Source organism: Podarcis tiliguerta (assembly GCF_965153285.1).
Source record: "Podarcis tiliguerta genome assembly, chromosome: 2".
Taxonomy (NCBI): Eukaryota; Metazoa; Chordata; class Lepidosauria; order Squamata; family Lacertidae; genus Podarcis; species Podarcis tiliguerta.
The window spans coordinates 25123360-25143196 of record NC_139535.1 but is presented as its reverse complement, the minus strand read 5'-3'; the positions used below and the strand labels follow the sequence as shown (position 1 = coordinate 25143196).

Sequence of the window (19837 nt, the reverse complement as noted above, 5' to 3'; positions counted from 1 at the left end):
AAATTTTATTCCTGTTCCTTAATAAAGGAAGACTGTGCAGCAAGAACATAGCGGAACCACGTTGCACCCGCTTGAATCATTTTATGGAGGACTTAATAAAGGTAACCGACAGGGTAATTGTCAAATAATTTGTCTGCATCATCACAGCTTACACACACAGAGCCTTTAATTGTTTTCTGGCATCCAAGGAAAGAGGGGGAAAGAAATGCTGAGCTCACAGACAACATGTAATCCATCTGTGTTTGTTTTGGTGCATCCTGGATTTGTGGGAGATGCTGGCAAAAGATGTTGCCTGGGGTACAGTGACCTTTGCACACCCGCTGAAGGAACAGCTCACGAGACTAATAGCGTGTAAAACAAGAAGGCTGCTTGTCTTTAGATTATGACCTGGGTCACTTCAAGCATGTGGGAAAAATGTGTTCAGATAAAGGCAACAAAATTGTTAACACTTTTAATTATGCCTAGATTACAGGGGGGGTATTATCCAAAGAGTGGAGTTCATGTTACTGAAAACCTTATCAGCTGCCATTCGGTGAATGGTCAGGGCTAGCAAAATCCTTGGAGTTGCTGTCTTGGCATATTCATTCACAATGCCTCTCCATCCATTTAGCCTCTTTTGAAGAGTCAGCCCAATCTTAATCCCGATCAACAATAGCAGCTTCATTCAGGTCTCCATTATCACACGGTGCTTAAAGCAATCACCTCCTTACCGGAAGAACACAGTTTTTGTGTTCTAGGTTATTTGGCACAAGCTTCTGACCGAGCCGAAGAAAGCCTATGCGAAAACAATCCAGTTAGAACCTAAGGTGCTATTTCGTTTCTTGGAGACTAATGCCCAATTAACAGGTTCCCTTTTCAATTGCATGCTGTTGCGAGATGTTCTAAGCCTGCACTTAAAAATGCAGTGTAACAAATGTGTCCTTGCAAAAATGTGCGTCATACAGGTATGTTCATCAGTCAAACATGATTGGCTGCAGCTCCTTGTCAAATGTGCACTTGGTGCCAAATACAAATTTGCTTCTGTGAAATAGAACAAACTGGAGGTGCTGGAGCAGTTCCCAGCAGCCAGGATTGGATATTTGGGGTTCTCACAAACCCACCTCAGAGATGCAAGCTTTTATAGCCCCAGAATTCCACTGCTGCTTGGATCAAAATCCAAGCCAGAGAAGAATTCCCTCACTTGGCACATTCCCATCAGCCTTCACCATCTCCAAAAGCCCTCCTAGCCAGTCCTTCCCCTTCCCCTTTCTGTTCACATAGGTTGCAACTTGTTGAGTCAGTGAGAACAGTGGGGAGAGAGAGAGAGGAGAGAGGAGAGAGAGGTTTGCCTCTTCTCTCACTTCCTGTTAATGGGCAAGATGGGTAGCGGCGTGGCGAAGCAGAAAGCCTGGAAGGCTGTGGACTATCTCCAGGCTTTTGCACCCTGACACACTGCAAATTGGTGCTTGGGGGCAATAGAAAGAGGAGAATAAGGAGGGAACCCTCAGGCCATGAACCACTCCACCTGCCTCTAGTGCCCCTGTTACTTACAAGGTAAAAGAAGACTAATAGGAAATGTGTTTGGTGGTGGAACATGAAGAACTGGGAGAGATGGCTGGAGCATTGGATTGCTTCAGGCAGTGAGTACATTGGCATGGAAAGTGTTAATATAAGAGTCATTTTCAGGGACAAGGATTTTGAACGCCGTGGCTGGAGATGGACAGCTGCAGCCCCGTGCCTAGATACAAGGCCAAAGGGCCTATTTCGTTGTTTAAACCTTTTCTATAGTAGCTGGTCATTTTTGAATGATTATTTGTATTGTTTTGATAGTAGCTAATCCTTTACTGCACCTGTGTCACCAAAGAAGAAGGATGTTTTGCTGGACTCCATCTTGATGTCTTATTCAACATCTTTATCAACGACTTGGATGATGGACTCAAGGGCATCCTGATCAAATTTGCAGATGACACCAAACTGGGAGGGGTGGCTAACACCCCAGAGGACAGGATCACACTTCAAAACGACCTTGACAGATTAGAGAACTGGGCCAAAACAAACAAGATGAACTTTAACAGGGAGAAATGTAAAGTATTGCACTTGGGCAAAAAAAATGAGAGGCACAAATACAAGATGGGTGACACCTGGCTTGAGAGCAGTACATGTGAAAAGGATCTAGGAGTCTTGGTTGACCGCAAACTTGACATGAGCCAACAGTGTGACGCGGCAGCTAAAAAAGCCAATGCAATTCTGGGCTGCATCAATAGGAGTATAGCATCTAGATCAAGGGAAGTAATAGTGCCACTGTATTCTGCTCTGGTCAGACCTCACCTGGAGTACTGTGTCCAGTTCTGGGCACCACAGTTCAAGAAGGACACTGACAAACTGGAACGTGTCCAGAGGAGGGCAACCAAAATGGCCAAAGGCCTGGAAACGATGCCTTATGAGGAACGGCTAAGGGAGCTGGGCATGTTTAGCCTGGAGAAGAGGAGGTTAAGGGGTGATATGATAGCCATGTTCAAATATATAAAAGGATGTCACATAGAGGAGGGAGAAAGGTTGTTTTCTGCTGCTCCAGAGAAGCGGACACGGAGCAATGGATCCAAACTACAAGAAAGAAGATTTCACCTAAACATTAGGAAGAACTTCCTGACAGTAAGAGCTGTTCGACAGTGGAATTTGCTGCCAAGGAGTGTGGTGGAGTCTCCTTCTTTGGAGGTCTTTAAGCAGAGGCTTGACAACCATATGTCAGGAGTGCTCTGATGGTGTTTCCTGCTTGGCAGGGGATTGGACTCAATGGCCCTTGTGGTCTCTTCCAACTCTATGATTCTATGATTCAGTCTATAAAGATGGTTGCAAATAAACAAATAATATTCTCCAGGCCAGTAGGCAGATTCCCATGATGGCTAGCCATATGCTTCCGAGACTCTCACAAGCAAAGCATGAAAGTAGCAGCCATATTCAGAGATGCACTGCCTCTGAAGATGGGGTTCTAACATATGTCATACCCATTGATTGATTTGCCCTCCATTTAAGAAAAAAAAAATCTAAGATGTGGATTAGGGACGCGGGTGGCGCTGTGGGTTAAACCACTGTGCCGCTTGGGCTTGCCAATTGAAAGGTCAGTGGTTCGAATCCCTGCACTGGGGTAAGCTCCCATTGTTTGGTCCCAGCTCCTGCCAACCTAGTAGATAAATAGGTACCACTCTGGCGGAAAGGTAAACGGAGTTTCTGTGTGCTCTGGTTTCTGTCACAGTGTTCTGTTGTGCCAGAAGCGGTTTAGTCCTGCTGGCCACATGACCCAGAAAGCTGTCTGTGGACAAATGCCGGCTCCCTCGGCCTGAAAGCGAAATGAGCGCTGCAACCCCAGAGTCGTTCGCAACTGGACTTAATTGTCAGGGGTCCCTTTACCCTTTAAGATGTGGATTATATGACCATTTAAGTCAATAACCATATCCACATCTTGTGGCAGTGAGTTCCGTACACTACAACTACAATTGTGTGAAGAGGCACCAAGGATGGGAAGTTCAAAGTTGCCTGAGGCTAAGAAGTTTGAAATCCAGTGACTGAAACAGTTCTTTGCAGAACAAGAAGGCATGTTACGCTGACTTTTTCCTTTTCTCTTCTCTTCATTACCCATTTGCAATATTTCCATACGAGAATACTCTGTCTTTTCTTGGGATAATCTTGTTATGTTCACAAATGTATGTCTGAGAGGTACAAATTGCTTTTCAAATGAAAATTAATCCACCGGGGCTCTTAATCATGTAGACTTTACATACACACAGTTAATCATGCAGATTAAATAATTAGGTGCAGATACTGAATGAGTAATGTAACTGGGAAATGTTTACCTGATTGTGGACATTTCTGCAGTTTAGCATTTCAAAGGCTGAGTGAGTTTTGACCCCAGAGATGATGACTGCTCTTCGAGAATCAATGTGGTCCATATGCCTGATGAATAGCTTTGTCAGGAAGTTGCCTGGAATTGAGTTTCCCAGGAGGGCACCAGATCACAGGATTAGGCAGTGCAGCAGCCAAGTTTGTTACCTACAGGGAAAGAGAGAGTAAAGCTCACACTCTACCATGCAGCAGAGTGGATGGTGGGTAAAAGCAGGAGGGGGGCAGAATCCATTGGTCAATGAAAACAAAGAATTTATTGGACTTAAAAAACAACAACAAAACCCAACCCATACATACATCTTCTGAGCTGTGCTGCTCTTTATAGAAAGTTAAAACAAATAAGGTGAGTATTTTAACTTGGCTTCGTTTGAAGATTTACCTCAGCGCAGTATGGCTGCAATCCAACTGACCCAGCTCTGCTGAACTCAGTGGGATTTATTCCTGAGCAAATTAACCTCGAGTAAAATTGCTCTGTGTGTTTCATTTACTCGTCAGCTCCTTGGTTTGCAAAAGGCAGGGAGGACACTTCTGTAAGCTATAGCCTTCTGTTTGCTCCTCGTTCTCTGTCTCCTGGTGGCATTTTATAGGCTGCTTAGATTTTATGCCAAATTGCAGTCGGGCAAAGGAGTAGAAATATCCTCCCCACTCTGAGGCTGCTGTATCTTACTTGAATGGAGCTAGGCTGGGTCAGCGTGGCACCGGCGGCAGAGCCAATGCAGCATCCCTGCCAATGTGCCCAGGCAGCCTTGACCTCATCACCACTCTGTCCCACCCCAGCCCCTTCCAGGTGAAAACCTGCCCTACCACACCAGCTGATTCTGCTAACGTGGCTGGCTAAAATTACCATGCAGCTCATAGTTAAACTATGGAACTCACTCACACACATAGCTGTCAAGTGTCCCTTATTTGGCGGGACATTCCCTTATATCAGCACCATGTCCCACTGCTGTCCCTTATTGATGATGTCCCTTAAATAAGCTACTGAAGGTAATGGGGCCCTTTCTATGTCCAGCTGTGCTTTGTCAACAACAAAATGTTGCTGTTTTTTGTGTTGAATATATGCTATATGGTAATTTATGGACCTAATAGGTATCTAAAGCCATTTGCAAGCAACAAAATATGTATTTCATCAAAGTAATTGTTGATCCCTTATTTTGGCTGCTGATCCCTTATTTTCGAGGCTGCTGGTCCCTTATTTTCAAATCTGTAAGTTGACAGCTATGCTCACACAAGAGACAGCGATGGCCACCAACTTAGATGAACTAGACAAATTCATGGAGGACAGCGCTATCAAGCGCTACTAGCTATGATGGTTATGCGCCTCCAGAGCACGATTTCTGTTCTCTTCCTGAAGCAAAATTCTTAACCCAAGGTACTATTTCTGGGTTAGAGGAGTCTGTAACCTGAAGTGTCTGTAACTCGAGGTACCACTATAATTCATCAAATTCCAACAACACGTACACTTGCCGTGTTTTCTTGAATCACACTCTGTTTGATTCCCTGCCCCCCCCCCTTTTATGATGCCAGCCACCAGGAGGTGGCACAATTGCCCCTGACCTGAAGAAACTTGGGACACAATGGAAATCCTAACCTCTGCTCCACACTCTCCCCTCTCCCCATGGACAGATATGGATTAATCCGGAAACATTGAGGTGGTGGGTAGGGTGAAAATAAGTCAGAATTTTAAAGCACGTCGTCCATTAAAGAACTAGAAGTAACTTGGCATAGTAACAGCAATCTGGATTCAGGCATTAGACACAAGGAGAGTAAGCCTATCTAAAACAAGCTATTCCCTCCCCCATTAACATCCCCACCCCCATTCATAACAATTGCTTATTCCTCTCAACACATCTGCTTTTTAAAACCCACAAAGTCTGATGCTGCCAGCAGGTAGGGGTGGCTGAGTAAGATATTCCCCAAATAGCTTCAATAATAGCATAAGTAATTGCTGTAAATATTTACATCACAGTTATCAGTAAAATGGAGATATACACATGCATGCAAGCAAGCCCTAATAAGAACTGCTGTGCTTTCGTCAAGATACAGAGCATCTGTTTGAGAAGTGTTGCCTTTTGACTGGTAGTTTAACCAATGAAAAAATGCTTCTGTTTCCTTTTGGATCCCTTAATTAAAATAATTCTCATAACTTCTTTTTTTGCAAGGAAGCCTTTACATCTGATTCCTGTGAAAATTCCACCTAGTATGCACATTGTTTCCACCCATCCTGAGTTACTTACACACACACACACACACACACACACACACAAACAAGCTCCTGCACCCTCAACCCCCTGCACACTGGAGTCTTGGCCCATGTGTGCAAATGTAACATAAAAAAGGAGTTCTGATGCCAAGGAAATTCTCGATTTGCATTGCATCTTGAGGGGATCACATTCCGTTCAGTGTTTTTGTCCCTTTCTTTGTTGCCCACTTACTTGAGGCCTTTTCAAGAGGTGGAATGATAAATTAGTGTAATTTAGCAGGCCATTGTTGGGAGCGATTAGGTTTTTTAATTACCGCTGATGTAATCCCAGGAAACCACTCAGTGATTCTTCAGCAGTGGTTAATGACCAGTTTGTTAGTGAAGAGCTCTGAGCCAAGAGAGGGGCAGGTTAAACTCTTCTGAAGGGCTTGTTAATCCCCAAACAAGAGCTCAATGCAGCTATTAACCATGTTTGGCCATTTTAGAGCTCCCTCCGAATGGGTGCAGCGGTGGGAAATGGCCCCGGCTGTAATTGCCTTGCACAGCGTTTGCCTTGAGCTTTGAAGAAAGGCCACCTCAAAGTCAAGACATCTCGCTTCTTTGTCTTCGGACTTCGCCTCAATCCCACGAGTTTTAAAGGGAGCACTTTGTGGGTTTACGAACCAGCCGCTCCAAGCAGAAACTGAACGATTGCAGCAAATGATTGCCAGAAACAAACCTTGCTCTGGACTGCTCCCACTGTGAATATCCTGACTTTCAGTCGATAACTTGCTATTTCTTCTTGCTAGTCCTTTGATTACTGACTAAGCACCTGCTCCTAAGCACACACCAATCGTGCCCTTTTAAAATGCTTGCAGCAAATATGGGGTGGGGAGGTGCCATGAGCTTTCATAGAACCACTGAACTGTAGAGTTGGAAAGGACCCAAGGGTCATGTACTTCAACTCTCTGTAATGCGGGTTGTTGTTGTTTAGTCGTTTAGTCGTGTCCGACTCTTCGTGGCCCCATGGACCAGAGCACGCCAGGCACTCCTGTCTTCCACTGCCTCCCGCAGTTTGGTCAAACTCATGCTGGTAGCTTCGAGGACACTATCCAACCATCTCATCCTCTGTCATCCCCTTCTCCTTGTGCCCTCCATCTTTCCCAGCATCAGGGTCTTTTCCAGCGAGTCTTCTCTTCTCATGAGGTGGCCAAAGTATTGGAGCCTCAGCTTCACGATCTGTCCTTCCAGTGAGCACTCAGCACCATAATTCAAAAGCATCAGTTCTTCGGCGATCAGCCTTCTTTATGGTCCAGCCATGCTGGTATCACAGCTAAATAATCCATCTGTTTAAAAATCTCCAATGAAGGACAGTCCACCACCTTCCAAAGGCAGGCTGAAGTATTGTAGGCTTCACTTGCCTGGTGAGCAACCATGTTTGTTTGTTTGTTTGTTTGTTTGTTTGTTTGTTTAGCAGGTCATCCCTTCCATAAAGTTTTGGGGAGCAGTGGGATCAATATGTCTAAAACATACGTATAAGAGTCAACTCATTAAAACAGAATAAATAAAGCCTGATAAGCAGGGGTTGTGCCTGTACTTACTGTGGTGCCTGCGAGGGTCTTGGCAAAAATCTCAAAAATTCTACTCAGATCCTGATTGCACTGACTCAGCCTCTTCTTGCAATGAGCACAACCCTCCTGGATTCAGATATCCAAACAGCCAGACCTGTGTGTAGTACTGTAAGCCAATAAGCAGCCTCAGGCAAGCCTTGCTTTTTTGTGTTTTGCTGGTTTGTGGCAGCTGCTTCTCCAGAAACCATGGTGGGAGGCATAGCTGTCAACCTTCCCTTTTTTTGCTGGAAATTCCCTTATTCCAGCGCAGTTTCCCACTGCTTCCCGCTGCTATTCCGGATCGTTAGATATCCTGTAGACTGTCCCCGGGACAGGTGAGGCTGCTGATCCCTTATTTTTGAGGCTGCTGATCGCTTATTTTCAAATCTGATAGTTGACAGCTATGGTGGGAGGGGGTAAAGGGCAAATAAGCGAGCTTTTTCTGGCGTTTCCCACTATTTGGGGGTCAAAATTCCATGGCTGTGAACACATTAGAAATTTTCGGACATGAATCAATGGAAAACGTCAACTCATTATGCAAACCCTTGCCTAGCAAACAGTTCCCTGATAACTCATTTTGTTCAGATCGTGGGACCTTGCATGTACACCTTAAGGGGCTTTATCTTAGCACTACATCAAATTCCTCCCCATAGGTTGAAAAAAAAATGCCTTAATGTGTAACAGGAAGTAGCATTAGGAGGGCAAAATTAGATCAGGAAAATGGCAGAGGGCAAGGGTTCCTTCTCCGACACCATAGTACAAACCTCCCACTCAAAGGCTGCTCTCAATTTTTAAAAAACAAGGAGACCCTGTTACAGATATCCCAGGTTTCATCTAGGTTGGAGCATCAGTGTGTGGCTCACCGACCCCACTGTGATGACCATACCCTCAAGTCCACAACCTCAAGGCTGCTGGTGTAGTGGCAGCAGGACAATGAGGTCACAATTAGGATGTTTTCCTTCTTCCGGATGAAATCCAGCTTGTCTCACTTGGGAATGAATTAACACTCAGTCCCTGGGTTCTCTATTAGTAGTCAGAAGATACGGGTTTAAGTACAGTTCTTAAAGAGGGGTTTTTCCCCCAGCCTGGTTATGTGCATGTTTCCGCCATGACCAAACTGCTTTTATTTTGGGCTATTAGACATAGTTGTAACATAGCCAAGCATTGCCAGATAACATCCACACATTTCTTAGCACATGTGCTCATTTCTTTTCCCTCGGGAACTACCTTTCTGCTGTAATCTGGCCTGGAAAGGAACCTATTATTTAAATGACCTTGGCATTTTACATCACATTTCCGTCAATTATGCCTCTTGGGCTTCTTTAGCAGGTGGGGGAGAGAACCTCCAGTATGTTGTACAAACTGTAGAACAATGTTACTATGAAAAATTGCACTTTAAGGAGTTACCAATATAAATGAATCGGGACTTGTGCCAGAATCGCATCTTATCGGCTCATTCTCCCTGTATGGGCATTTATAAAATTATGCTGGCCAGCGTCAATGGCCCCTGGAGATGTGAACTCCTTAACGTTAAGACCCTAACATCCTAGTCATAGTTAGTTTTTTAAAATGCAGGATCCACCAACTTTTTATGTAGGGTTTCAGTTTCTGTGTTTCGTTTCTATATGTTTCCAAACAAGTTTAGTAATCAGACATTGCTTTAGGCCTGTATTTTCCAATTATGAGTTGCAAGCTTGTGAATACAGTTGTGGAGTTGCCTTTAGAAAGCAGCACTTTTAAAACTGCAGTTATTGGAGTCCAAAGGTTCTCTCGTGGCCACCTGTGATTCTGCACGTTAACCTCTGGCGACTATACTTGCCTGCTTCTGATCTCCTTCCTTAGAGCAGTTAACTGAGCACGTGATCAGCCCAGAACATTTCTGGATAAGATATCGATTTCCCCCCAGTAAGATTTCCCATGGGTCTGTGGTTGCGTAATAAAATTGGATTGGCTGGTTGGTTGATTGATTGAGTTATGTTTCTGACCTGGCTTTGGAACTGATACCGTTTTGGTGATAATGGTGGAAGACAGAGTTATCTATTTATTTTAGTGGAAGATCTGTGTCAGGGGTTCCAGAGGAGGAAACTCCCATGAGAGGAGAAGTTGAACCTACTGGTTCAAACCAAGGCATGAAGCAACAGCCTGCTCCAATTGTTACATGCTTTCCGCTGCTAATCCGAGCCATACTGTCTCTGAACCTAGAGGATCAATATAGCCATCCAGTTATTAGGAGACCCCTTTTCCTCTCACTTTAGTAGTTTCACAGACAGGGATCTTTGGGAAAGGCCTGTCCCTGGAGGTTGATGAATTCAACTGGTTTCTGACCATTCTGAAGGATTTGCCAGCTAAAATGGCACACCTGTCAAAGCCCTGGCTTTGTGGAACACAAGGATGAGTCAGGTAGTTGATGGGTCTTGACTCTTGAATCATTATCAAGATCTCAGGAATCGTTATCTTGGTGCCAGTGAAGACACTTGGCTGCTGTCATTGCATCCTCGTTATACCATCCAGCAGAGCTTTTTTTGGGGTAGTTCTTGGCTTTTTACATGCTGGCCAGAAACAGCAGTGGCCCACTGTGATTTGTTTGCAAAGCATTTCAAACAGGTTCCCTTCCAACGCGACAAATCTATGATAAAGTCACTTACATCCTCTAGTATATTATAGCAGATGACTCTCAGGAGGAATCCAGAACACAGTCTAGTCCTGTGTTGGAATAGTTCTAGGAGGTGATGCCTCCACTTTGGAAAGTTTTTGTGTAAACTGTTAAGATTTGTTCTGCACAGCAGCAGCTGGGGGAGGTGGCACAGATATCTCCATCACTACGGCTAACCTGGCTACTAAACTGCCCTGGCAACGTTGAGCCTGCTCAGTCCCTTAAGTGATGTAGAACAGAACATGAGTTCAAGTCATTCCCATATCCCAAGATTTGTTCCCAAACACACCGCCCCGGCAAAGAGGCTCGACTAAGGATCTCATTTTCTTGAGGGTCTTGTCTGAGACTGGCAGCAGAGAAGTCATCTTCGGGTGTACAGTAAATATTGATTCAGATCTGGTTTGTGGGCTCTGACTCCTTATCTCACATGGCTTTATCGTTCAGACTTTGATAGGTTATCTCTCCTGGAAAGCAGAAGGACCTCTGTAAATATGTGAAACTTACCTCTAAACACCATTTGCAGATCATTTACATATAACAGTCTTAGGTCAAAAGGGTTGGAGACTCCATCCTAAGTGTATGTCTGGCCGATGATATGAAGAACAGCGGGGAGAACTGGTCATGGGGAGCTCAGGGGAGAAGCTGGTTGCTTTCAAATATTTAAAGAATGGCGGGGGGGGGGGTGGAAGGGATGTTTGTGGCTGGAATGAAGTGTTTATCTTACACACTTTAGATAGGATAAGAAGTAATGGCCCCAGTACCTTGATCCTAAAGTGTAAGACTAGACTGTGAACAAATACAAATGTGTGTTTGGCTCATTAAAAGAATTTCGGGAGGAATGAACTTCAAATCAATTAAAAATAAATTAAAGTGAGAACTTCAAATAAATTAAAAATAAATCAAAAATAACAGAGGCATATTTCCTTCTCATACTTGTTGGTGTTTGGAAATTTTTAAAGAGTGGGCTATCTATATTCTATTGAACAGAGGCTATAGTTTTGGAATAGTAAAGTGATTATCAATTTCAGTAATCCTCTCCCTAAGGATTTACTGAAAAGTTTATTCTATAACATTTGCATAACATTTGTCTTTACTAAGATGGGGTTAAGCTCCATGGGGTTCAGTGGGATTTACTCCCAAGTAAGTGTATATAGGGTTGCAGGCAAGGGTCCAAAAATACCACATAGAAATTAGTAGTTTTGCTAATAGTATAAAAATACCCTCTTTATAATTGGCAATGTAAAGAAATAAAAAAGAAAGACTGAAAATGAGTAGAGGCGCTATGATGTTTTGGATGAAATGGAATGTTAAAAGTCAGACAGATCTTGCTGAGCTTTCACTATTGGCTTGGGTAATTCTTTGCCTTTTTGAATGGCAGAATCTGGTTGGCTTGTTGAGTGTGAATAGACGTGGAAGTCTACAGTGCATTTTGAGTCTTGACAATGATACTGACTTTTGTCAATGTGTGGCATGTCGGAGGCCTCTATGCTCAGCCAGTTTGGGGTGTGGGGGCACAGAAGTGCCCCTAGCCCAACTCAGGCTTCACCATATATATGTGCAAACACTGCTGTCCATATTACACATAAAAGTGGACCAAATACGGCATCAGCCCATGCGATGTGCTCAAAGTATCTTATCCAGCCATCTGATGGCCCCTTAGATATGTTTTGCCACCATGCTTGGAGCGTCCAGTAAACCAAATTAATAAGAACATGCTGTTCTGAGTAAGCAAACTGTGCTGATCCCTAGGATAGAGTAGGACAGTTCATTCTTAACTATTCTTATCTATTCCTCATAACAATCCCCCCCCCCCAACAATTCAACCAAGGCTAAAATACTTAGCCCATTTGTGCAGCCCCCTGCCCTGCCCCTCCCCGGCCAGCCCACATTTACTCTATAGGTTTGTGTTTTTTCATCTACTGTGTTAATACGTACAGTTTTCATTTTAAAGAAATAGATTCCCCCCCCCCCAAAAAAAGCACCCTCTAATGCTCTGGAGGAACATATGAAAGAGATATTAAAGGCGTGGAACTTAGCTCTGCCTGCCTGCCTGCCTGCCTGCTGGAAGCAAGGGAGTTGAAGACAAAGGCAAGGCTGGAGATTACTTGAGTAATACTTAGAAAAGCTAACTGTGTGTGTGTGTGTGTGTGTGTGTGTGTGTGTGTTCTTCCTCACAGGCAGGCGTCTGAAATGTATAAATCCGTCTCTATTGAATTCCAGGTTCCATTCATCAGCCTGGATAACTCAGTTGGTTAAAGCATGGTGCTGATAACGCCATGGTTGCAGGTTCGAGACCTGTATGGGGCAGCTGCCTTGCAGGGGATTGGACTATAGATAATCCTCAGGGTCCCTTCCAACTCTACAATTCCATGATTACTTAAGCGTCCCAAAATATGGAATGTAAATGTGTCAATGTACGTGGAGGCAGTCAGGACAGCAGTCAAGAAGATAAACTTAGTCACAGACAGAGGGAATGGCTACCAGAAAAAGATTCAGCATGAGACACACACACACACACACACAGAGAGAGAGAGAGAGAGAGAGAGAGAACACACACACAGAGAAGGGTCAGAGAGAGTTAGGAATGAAAGAAAGCCTCTTTAAATAAAGCTATTTGTTTTATAATACTACTGCCTGATCCTTAATGATAAGGGGTGGGGGTTATTGGTTTGTTTTCGTTTCATTATGTATTTTGTTTTCTTGTTTTGTAGTTTTTCTGTTGTGATCTTCGGGTGAAGGGTGGTATATAAATTTAATAAATAACGGAAACTGCGAAAACAGTCCTTTCACCTGTATGATGGTACTGTCACTGAAATTTCTCCCCATCCCTTCATTCAATGCCAGAAGGGGCATTTTGTAACTAAATAGTTACATAAGGGGAAGAGTTTCCTGAGGGACAGCTTTTCATATGATATTTCTATCATGTGGGGTCCCCCCCCCCCCCGTTTGGCCCCGTGAAGCATTGACCTTATGGCAATCCTGTTCCCTTTCATTTGCACCTGATCTGTTTGCCTCATGTTCCTAGCAGGATAGCTCCACCTCAGGAAACATATAATCACATGCAAAATGCATAGAGCTTGCCGCCTTCCTCTTCTCCTTGTCCGTGCCAAGTCTGAAAAGCACTTCTCAAGACAAATATCTTTTTCAGAGCCGGTCACGCTATGCTGGGGCACACAGCTCTCTATTATCCCTCAGACAGATTTGCTTGGGAGCATTTGAAGGGGGAAGAAGGAGGGATAAAATATCTCTTGTTATGAAATGGTAGGTTTTCAGCACAAGATAAATGATGCTTGCCCTACCAGCAATGAGGATGCTAGCTACAACCAAGGTCTCAGCAAAGTACTGGGACACAGAAGACAGTCCTTTTAACTCCCCAAACTGCACATGCTTCTCTTTAGATGTCTGGGTCATAAGAAGAGCCCCACTGGATTCTGACCCTATTTGTTTTATAATACTACTGCCTGAGTCCAGCATCCTGTTTTCCAAAGTAGCCCTCTAGGTGCTTCAGGGGTGCCCTTGTATAAGCAGGGCTTGAAGGCAACAACCATCTCCTGTTGATGCTCCCCAGGAACAAGTACAGTGGTACCTCGGGTTACAGATGCTTCAGCTTACAGACGCTTCAGGTTACAGACTCCGCTAACCTGGAAATAGTACCTCGGGTTAAGAACTTTGCTTCAGGATGAGAACATAAATCGCACAGTGGCAGCGTGGCGGCAGCAGGAGGCCCCATTAGCTAAAGTGGTGCTTCAGGTTAAGAACAGTTTCGGGTTAAGAACGGACCTCCAGAACGAATTAAGTTCTTAACCCGAGGTACCACTGTACTATGCTGCCCATGAACCTGGAGTTAGCATATACAGTGGTACCTCAGTTCTCGAACATCTCCACTGACAAACATTTCGGAACCCGAACGCCTAAAACCCGGAAGTAAATGCTTCCATTTTTGAACGTGCCTTGGAAGTAGAATGGCTTCTTCTGCATGTTTTTTCAATTTTCTCAATTAAATTTGCAGACAGCCCTTTGCGCCTTGGTTTTCGAACGTTTCAGAACTCGAATGGTCTTCGGGAACGGATTACGTTTGAGAACCAAAGTACCACTGTAGCCATAATGACTAATGGCCATTGAAAGACTGAGAGCCACTACTGCAGCCAGTGCCCTGTCAGTTAGGGCAGAAGGTGGGTGGGCTGATGAGAACCTGTGAGCTTTCAGGAGATACAGAATAGTGATGGCAACTGAATCTAGAGAATGCTCAAAGATGGAAGAGAGCCTCCTGCCCTCCAGATATTTTGGACTACAACTGCCTTTATGTCAGGGACTGGGCAGAGGAGGAATGGTGGAAACCGCCTCCCCATCCTAACCGTCCGAGGGTGGGGGAAGAGGAAGACAGTATAGATTTGCAACAGGGGTTTGAGGGAGGTCACAGCTCAGAGGCAGATGAGGGGGAAAGCTGGGAAATGATGGGAGAGGAGGAAGAGGCGGAGCCGGAGCAGCTGGCTGACATGTTATCACTGGAAAGCATTCTAGGCCCTCCATCTCCCAGAACCCAGCAAGCCTTAAAAGTAGGAGAGCAAAGAGCTCAAAGACAGAGGGCATGTACCAGCACCCATAGAAGTGACGAATGCAGAAGTGGGAGAGACGGGGGGTGGAGATTCACTCAGGACAACGCCATTATCCAAGAGGCTGGGTTCTATAGCCTCTCTCTGTAAAGAATGAAATAAAAAAGGACTGTAAGAAACTTTTCCTTGTCTTTGTACTTTCCTGGGCAACCAGCCGGGAACCACTGACAGCACCCTGACCCTTTAGTTCCAGCGTCCTACTGCCATACTGACTGGGGCTGATGGGACCTGTGGTCTAAAACATCTGGAAGGCTAGCAGAGACTGGTGCAGCGCCTTGCAGCCAATTGCATTACAAAATCTAAGCGGCTACCCTGGCCCTGCAATCTCCATTTCTGCTCTCATGAACAGAACACAAGATCTATTTCTTTCTGTCCTACCATGCCACTCGAAATACCGCTGGACTCATTGGCAACATAAGGGTTGAAAATTGAGAAAAGAGTTCAGCATTTCAATACAATGTTTCGTAAGCCTTCTATATAGTGCAGTAGAGAAAGGATAGGGAACCTGTGGCACTCTCTCCATATTGTTGACCTCCAGCTCCCATTAGCCCCAACCAGCATGGTGTGTGCTTAGAGGTGATAGGAGTTGTGGTCCACCAACATCTGGAGGGATGCAGCTTCTGCATCCCTGGGACAGACAGAATCCTTCCTCCTCTTTCCTATACTTACATATTACTTTCTAGGAAAGCAAATGCATGTTGTTGTTGTTGTTTAGTCATTTAGTCGTGTCCGACTCTTCGTGACCCCATGGACCAGAGCACACCAGGCACTCCTGTCTTCCACTGCCTCCCGCAGTTTGGTCAAACTCATGCTGGTAGCTTTGAGAGCACTGTCCAACCATCTCGTCCTCTGTCGTCCCCTTCTCCTTGTGCCCTCCATCTTTCCCAGCATCAGGGTCTTTTCCAGGGAGTCTTCTCTTCTCATGAGGTGGCCAAAGTATTGGAGCCTCAGCTTCACGATCTGTCCTTCCAGTGAGCACTCAGGGCTGATTTCCTTAAGAATGGAGAGGTATGATCTTCTTGCAGTCCATGGGACTTTCAAGAGTCTCCTCCAGCACCATAATTCAAAATGCAGCATAATTCAGCAAATGCATACTGGAGAACAAAATACAGAATATTTTGTCTTCCAGAGGGTGTTTCTTGTTTCTTTCTCTCTCTTTTTGGCTTTCATGTTGTGTCTATGAAAGACGGAATTTTACAGGCACAGATGGCATGACAGTTTTGCAGACATTGTTCTTGTGTTGAAACAGCTTGTTGGTTTTGCTGCGAGATAAGATTTCCTTTTACTACCACTGCAGTGTGCAAATGTAAACATTTCAGGTGGTTACTAAGCAAAACAATGGCGAAGTTTTGGGCAAAAGGACAGTCATATTTCTCGGTATCTGACAAACAAAGCCATTCTTCAGAGTTGATCTAGTGTAACTAGGGACTCCAGCTTGAACAAAGGTCCAACTTCTTTTGCCAAGAAACTGGATCTCATACATTGCAATCCCATGCAGGGTTACTCAGAAGTAAGTACTACTGTGCTCAATGGTGCAAACATTCCCATACGCAAGTGTGCAGAAGATTGCAGCCTTAGATGCTTTTTGGCAAGAACGCCATTAAAACGAACAAGGTCTGGAATGGTTAAGCAATTTAAATATATTATGGAAACCCTGCTTTCTCCAGTTCTTTTACTTGATCTAGCAAAGCAGACACAGGCCGGTCCCTCATTCTGTTTATAGATTGAGGCCTCTCTTGTATCTCTTCATACAGACCCAGACTGCTAGCACTTGTACAAAACAATAATTTTCAATGAATTTCAACCCATTCTATACCTAAATTTGAAGTGTGAGGTGGAAGCACACCTGCACTGATTCAGAGTGTGATGAACTTCACTGGGCAAGTAGAGGGAGTTCATCTCCCACATCTGGGATTAAAGGAAGCACTTCCGGGTCAGAGGGCACTGTTTACAAACAAGGCTAGCCCAAGACATTTTGATTCCTGGAATGGAACAACAAATGCCCCGATCCAAATCAAGATGGTTTGCAAACAGGGTAGCCATTTATTCATCATCAGAGAAGGGAGTGCTGATAATTTTTTCATATGCTAACTTATAGAGACAGATGCAAATCTAGAGATACTTGCTATAATTAAGATTTTAAAAATGCAGTAAATCTCACCATGGTGGGAGTAGACTGTGATTGGATGCTCAGTCTGCTGTCTATGTGCTGACTGTTGATGGATACAATCAGGGGCGCTGCTCACCATTCTTATCTTTCAAACAGCCTTGGGCCAGATAGCCCTTCAAAGAAAGAACTGTCTTCTGTAAAGTAGGACACCCAGCAACCCTTTTTCCAAGCCAGAATTGGAAATGGAAAGGGGGAAAGGAATATTCTAGCCCAAGACTCAGAACGCCCAAGCCATAGCATTCTACATGGCACTCCTGCATTGCATAACAGCCCCCGGACATATTAGATTTGTAGCAGGGGGGCATGCCCTAAATGCAAGGGAGACTGAAACGCAGCTCCTCAAACATAGCTTGCTGTTCTCTGAATGGAGTTCTGAAGCCTGCCTTTTTCAATGGCCTGGCCTAGGTCAGTTGCAGTCATTAAGAAAGGCATGATCTCATGCTGAGGGAGTTCTGTCTGATCAGTTTAGCGCATAAGGTTTCAGCACAGAAAAAGCTTGACCTGCTCTAAATTGGAAGTGTATAAAGGCATCCCAGGGATTGTATTTAACAGAAAAAGCTGTAGTAGTAGTAGAAGAAGAAGAAGAAGAAGAAGAAGAAGAAGAAGAAAAGTTACATAGCAGCAGAAGATCCCCTGTCTTGTAACTCACAGAACTCCAGCCCAATGTTTGCCATTAATCTGATTTGAACTGATTTTATAATGAAATGATTTTAGAATGTTGTATCATTTTACTGTTGTTAGCCGCTCTGAGTCTGGCTTTGGCTGGGGAGGGCAGGATATAAATAAAATATTATTATTATATTATTATTAGTATTAGTATTCTACAGCCTTTTCAATATGTTTATGGGAGGGGGACGATTGTTTTCTTGTTTCTGTTTATTTGTGCTTTTATCTTGTATTTTTGTCTTGTGAACCACCCTGAGATCTGTTTATGAAGGCCAGTATATAAGACAAACAAGCAAACAAACAAATACATAATCAAGTCCTAGCCTCCAGAGCAGGAGAAAAGAAGCTTGCTCCATCTTCCATGTGGCAGCCCTTTAGATATTTGAAGATGGCCATCATATCACCTCTCAGTCTCCTCTTCTGCAGGCTAAACATACCCTCAACTGTTCCTCATAAGGCTTTGTTCACAGACCCTTCATCATCTTCGCTGCTCACCTCAGTACATGCTCCATCCTAATTCCATCATGGGCAAGAAATCCCATGGAGAACCCTTCCCCTCTGTTGACTTTTGTGAGTGGGGAGATTTAGCTCGAAAGTCAATCATTTGCTTAACAGCCATCTGCCAGCTTTCCTAGCAGGAGAAATCGACTGCAGTGAACTTCAGAAAATCTGAAGCTAGCTATGTACAAAGAGCTGAATGCATGGCTTCATTGGGTGGACTGTTGGGCATAACTTGTAGGTGGTGTCTTAACCCTGTGCAGTTTGTTAAAGAATCAACAGTGATGGCTCCATCGTATTGTTTAAATAAACCTCGGAAATCTGTTTGTTTGTTGCATCTGACATTATGCCACAGAAGGCAAATTGCAACTGAGTTCTTCAGTGCACAGCAGAAATAAAATGAGAGTCACAGCTGCGGGTGTGGCAGCTGTGCAGTGATTGTGAACATAAGAATATAAGTCAAGGCTGCAGGATCAGGCCAAGGGCCCATCTAGTTCAGAATCCTGTTCTCATGGTGGCCAACCAGATGACTGACGGAAGCTGGGAAGCTAGACATGAACGCACCAGCAATCTGCTCACATGCAATTCCTAGAAATTGATATTCAGAGGCATGATGCCTCTCTGACAATTGTGGTGGGACAGAGCCATTGTGGCTAGTAGCCCTTGGGTAGCCTTGTGCTCCATGAATTTGTCTAATCCATCCAAGTTGTCTAAAGCCATCCAAGGTGGTCACCATCACAGCCTCGCGTGAGAGTTCCATAGTTTTGCTATGGACACAGGATGAGTTTGTTCCAAAATGATCAAGACGTCAACTGCAGTGGGCATTGGCTTCATTTCCCCCCTGCTCCCCATACCTTCTTGAGGTTTGCCAGAATCCGAGCATCCTCAGGGCTGATGCAAGGGCAAGCGCTTGATGGCCTTGATTAAGCAAGGGTGAGTACTAGGAAAATATAGTATCGGTGATATGCATTTTATGCACATCTGGCATCTATTTCTGAGCTGCCGTTCTGCCTGCAGAGAGGTGAGGGCAAAAATTGGGAATGTTGGGCAAAGCAATAAAAGAGTGAGAGGTCAAGCCAACCTCCCACAGCACCGAAACCCTACCTAAATTTCAAGAGTTTGCAAGTAATCTGTGCCAATTTATGATTGTTGTTTTGGACCAAGGGACTGCATAGCTGCCTTCCACCCCAGACTTTGTGCTTTGGAACTGGAGCTGATTCCTGTGTAAGACAGGGCCTAAACTGATTTTTCCCCAGTCACTTAGACTTGCACAGTCAGCTGCTTTCCATAGATATAGATACAGATATAGCTAGATATAGGTATAGACGTGCTGGAACTCACCATCTGTCCTCCCTTTGTTCTCTTATAATGGCAATGGAGCCACTTGAGAGGTGCCTGGACTGAGTTCTGGTGAGTTCCAGTTGAAAAAAAATCAGTTGTCACCAGAAATCAAAAGAGAATTTGGTGGTGGGGAAAGTTCAGTTTAGACAAAATAAGAGCATGTCAGAAAATTTAAAAATGACAAAAATCAACAGTTTGGTAAACACGGAATAAATTCAACATTAC

General features: G+C 44.3%; 1 long non-coding RNA gene across 1 annotated transcript; it reads right to left on the bottom strand.

Moving 5' to 3' along the window:
* Positions 1 to 218: 218 nt before the first annotated feature.
* Positions 219 to 19629, bottom strand: LOC310671175. The gene is made up of 3 exons (XR_014507863.1): positions 19613 to 19629; positions 3831 to 4026; positions 219 to 775 (listed from the first exon to the last, which is right to left on the bottom strand). It is a non-coding gene; the product is annotated as an uncharacterized lncRNA (long non-coding RNA).
* Positions 19630 to 19837: the final 208 nt, after the last annotated feature.